The 4,349-nt window shown below is 47.1% G+C and overlaps 1 pseudogene; it reads right to left on the reverse strand.

The window, feature by feature from the left end:
• Window positions 1-709: 709 nt before the first annotated feature.
• LOC100473992 lies at window positions 710-2,388 on the reverse strand (annotated as a pseudogene).
• Between the last annotated feature and the right edge of the window lie 1,961 nt (window positions 2,389-4,349).

Here is a 4,349-nt window from a genome sequence, read left to right on the forward strand (position 1 = left end):
AACCAAAAAAAAAAAAAAGCCCAGAGAAATTTCTGCAGATAAACCAGTGAAGAGAATGCATATTATACATTATTGTCAACATAATCACTCCATGAAGAGGGAAGGGGGGAAAGAGGAAGTAGAATGAAAAACAAGGGGCTCAAACCCCCAGACACTGCAAAACATTCAGATGTTTGGGATTAAAAGGAAACCTTCCAGGAAGGAGGGGAACAAATGGAATCTGAGGCAGCTTAGGTGCTCAGGAAGCGTAGAAAGGACTCTCTGAGGTGGCAGACAAGCCAAAGGTGGCTTGAGTGGCCCCACCTACCACTGGCAGGAGTGTCAAAATGGATATCAACCCCAGACCTGGAAATTAACCCACCATTCTACAAAGGTGGCAGAGACAAAAATCTCACACTATAAAAAAAAAAAAATCTCATGGCAACCTTGAAAATCTTAGAGCCAAAGGACCTCCCTCCCCAACAACTGGCCTGACATTAATGGCTGAAGCTATGCCCGAAACCACTTGTTCCCTCTTCTCCTTGGGAAAAGAAGAGCAAGGAATGGACAAAAAGGAAAGGAATCTAATTGCAGCAGAAGATCAAGGAAGAGTGTCTCCTTGGATGGAGTCTGAAGGGAGGAAGAGGTAAGGAAATAACAAAAGAAAAAGAAAAAAAATAATACAAATTTCATGATATGGAACCCCCATGTTTCTATTCCCTCCACAAACTCAGGCTGTTTTGCCGAACCAGCCTGTCCACCAGGGGAGCTGCGGAGGCTGTCTGCCTGGGAAGGTCACCAATGGGTTCCAGAAGTCCTCACTCTGATGGTTCAGGCCATTGCCTCCTCGGGGAAGGATATTTGCTGCCATGGCAAGGGGGTACTGGAAGACATACTGCTGCTGAGCAGAAGGGGTGTGGTGGAGGCTGCTGCTGCTGCTGCCATGGGAGAAGAGGGAGGGGGCGGGGGCTGTCCACTGGGAGACAGGGCCGCATCATGCCCATAGGTGGTGGTTGGCATCGTAACTTTTCCTCGATGTGGACAATTGACCCCAGAGCCCACAGTCATACTTCCCAGGTACTGATCCACTGGAGGAAAGCGGTGGAGCCCAGGTGGGTGGGAGCCCTGGTTCATCTGCGTTGGTGGTGGTTGCCTCCAAGGGAGTGGGGGTCCATTAGGGTTATGCTGCATGGGACGTCCAGCATGCCCACCTGTCAGGCTGGGTAATGGGTGTGGGAGACTGTGGGGGCCACCTCCAGGCCCACCAGGACCACCTCTGCGCACGCCATGGTAGGGCCAAATCTCCGAAGTGCCAGAATTCATCATTCAGGGTGGGCAGCTTGGGAGGTGGACATGAGACAGTGGAGGTGGGTGGTTGGCAGGGACAGTAGGCCCAGGTGCGCTGGCCAGGGGCGTGGTGGTGGGCCAGAGATGGGGCCCATGGGCGCTTCACCTGGTTCAGCCATGAGGGACAAATATTCTTCATCCATCCGTGCTTTATCCTGAGCTGACTGGGGGTCAGCAGGCCTTGGGAATTTGCAATCAGAAGCACTGTGGGCATCCTTGGTACGCACTGTGGTATTGGTAATGCTGCAGGTCTCTGAGCTTTGCCAGGGTCCTATGATCCTGTTATCGTCTTCCTGAAGGGTCCCATTCAAGCAAGCCAGCTATAGAAGCTGCATCTTCCATAGATCATTTTGGTCCTCAGGGGTCTCAATACCCTGTTTCATGAGGTTTCTTATCCGTTCCATGGCTTTCTTCACATTCTCCATGGTGTTGGCGGTAACTAGGGCATGAAATGGCTCACCTTCTCCAGGCAACATCTGGCCGTCTTCGCGCCCAGCTTTCGCTTCTTTGGCAGACCCTTTTCCCCAGATTATAATCTTGGTATTACACTCCTCCTCTATGTTCTTCAAGGTGTCCCCTCGGGGCCCAATCAGCAGCCCCACGAAGTTGATTTCTGGATATGCATCTTGTGGAATCATTATTTTATCGCTACACAGGTTGTTGGAGGTTTGTAATCTGCAGGAGGCTTAAAATCAGGGCTGAAGGCAGCCATCCCCGTGATGACGTTGGGCTGCTCCTCTTCAGGAATTTTGCCGGTGCGGAACATGGTGAGTGTTAAGCCTCTTCCCCTTGATATTGTAGATGGGCTCAGTGGAAGGGGACCTGTCCTCAGGGTTGTGGGGGGATGTTCAGGTCTCCTGTGCACAGTTTATGAATCAGGTCTTCTATCTGCAGTTGCACTAAATAAGCTCTTTCTTGTTCCCGAGTAAGTCCAGGGGAGAAAAATGTAGGCATTCCTGGATTTGCCATCTTCTGTTTCATTGTATCTTGTTTCCAGTGGCTCCTCTTCCACTTCATACTTGGGAAGTCCAGCAGCATCATGGCATGTGCTCTGGTCGCCATGGCAACCCTCAGACCGGGTGGTGATGGCTTCTTCTTCGAGAACCTTCCAGGGGGAGGGGACCTGCCTATGTTGCTGTGGAGCACATGGAGCCTGTCATCTCACGCCCCTAGCAGCGGCCGGGCCAGACATACCTGGTCCATTTTTTGAAAATGTTTGTTATAAAGCAGTAAGCCTCTGGTTCCCTAGATGGCTCAGTCAGTTAAGTGTCTGCCTTTGGTTCAGGTCTTGATCCCAGAGTCCTGGGATGGAGACCTGCTGGGGCTCCTTGCTCATCAGGTAGTCTGTTTGTCCTTCTTCCTGTCCTTCTTCCTCTCCTTCTGCCCCTCCCCCTGCTTGTGTGTGCTCTCCCTCTCTCTCTCAATTAAATAAATAAATATTTTTTGAAAAAGCAGTAAGCCTTATCATCTGCTGTGAGATAGTCATAAATCACCTGTTACTAGTGAGAGTTAAATACTAAAATATATTATTTACTTATTATATTCAAGGTTATCCAATAATAATGTTACTAGTACTGTAGCAGGCACTGTTAGTTCCCTATCCAAAGCCCCTTGGCCTTCATCTCTACACACTGAAGGCTGTCTACTGTGAATATCTGTGACTTTCTGCCTGAGAGTGTTTTGCTAGCTACCAGAGCATTCAGGACCCTGTGCATGACAAAATGAAAGTGCTGAAAAATTAATGTCCCCCAGGTAGTTCTCAACCAAGGAGGGATAGGAGTTAGTAGTTAAATACCCCAGCTTTCTAGCCCCTTGGTTGAGGTAACTCTGAGATGTATCTTCTACACTGGCTCCTAGAGTTCCACAGTGGGATTGCTTTCCCATTTTCCAACAACAAGACACACCTTTTGTTGGCTTCTTTCCTTTCCCTGTCTTCTATCCCCAATCCCCAATCCCCAAGCAGCACTTTCTGGGATTCCCTCCCAAATTAACAATTAGCACTCTAATCCTTGTCTTAGGGTCTAGTTCTGGGGTAAACCCAACTAAGACACCTACTAACTTTTTTTTCTGACATATTGTGCTGGATAGGAGAGCCAGTGGACTGTGAAGTAGATATCCATTGCCCTGAGTACATCCGTGGGAATATGGTAAATGTCATTTGTGTTACAGTGGAACAAAGGATTATTGTAAACAGGAAGCTGATTGATTGACCATAACACAAGAAGAGATTGCAGCTCCATAGAGGGTGGGACCCTGGAGAACAGTGCCACACCTTATGATCTCTCTACTCCCAGTCCAGTCCCAGGCTTAAAGAGCATTAGTTGGTAGAAAAATGCCTGAGAATACCCTTTGTTTCTGATAAGCACCAAGTTTGAGCATAAGGAGACAAATTAAAATTAGAAGTATTTCCTTTTTTAATAACTTTAGGGGAAATTTTCCTTTTCTTTCTTCCTTCCTTCCTTCCTTCCTTCCTCCTTTTTTCTTTCTTGTTTTTTTTTAAGATAGGTGAGGCAGTTCAAACTCAACTTGTAGAATGATGTAATAAGGACCTCCAAAAATCCACTCCTCATAAAAGCAAGGAGAACACTGGATAAAACGATCATAATCAATATTTTCAGGACTCTGGAAATTAATCAAAGGCTTACAACAATATTAGGAATATTTATTCAAGAAAGGTGGCTTAATCTTGGTAAGAACCGCAAATACTGTGGAATTTTAACTTGCCCTAATCCCACCCCTTCTCCCCATTTCCACAGTGGCCTTGAAAACCCATGAAATCACAATTATGGGAGCTGGGAAACCTGACAGTTTAGCATTGACTGGAGGGAGAAGAGAACAGCCTTGAAAAGTCCCTAAAAAACCCAACCCCAGAGAATTGTCACTATTTGACCTGTCCGGCAGTTCATAAAAAGCTCCATTCTTAGAGATCATCTTTATTTGACCTGACTCAGAACTTTCTCTGTGCAAACAACTCTACCTGCAGGGCATTCGTAAAAGCAATCATGGGCAATTATTTAAAATCA

This window comes from Ailuropoda melanoleuca, chromosome X (genome assembly GCF_002007445.2).
Source record: "Ailuropoda melanoleuca isolate Jingjing chromosome X, ASM200744v2, whole genome shotgun sequence".
Taxonomy (NCBI): domain Eukaryota; kingdom Metazoa; phylum Chordata; class Mammalia; order Carnivora; family Ursidae; genus Ailuropoda; species Ailuropoda melanoleuca.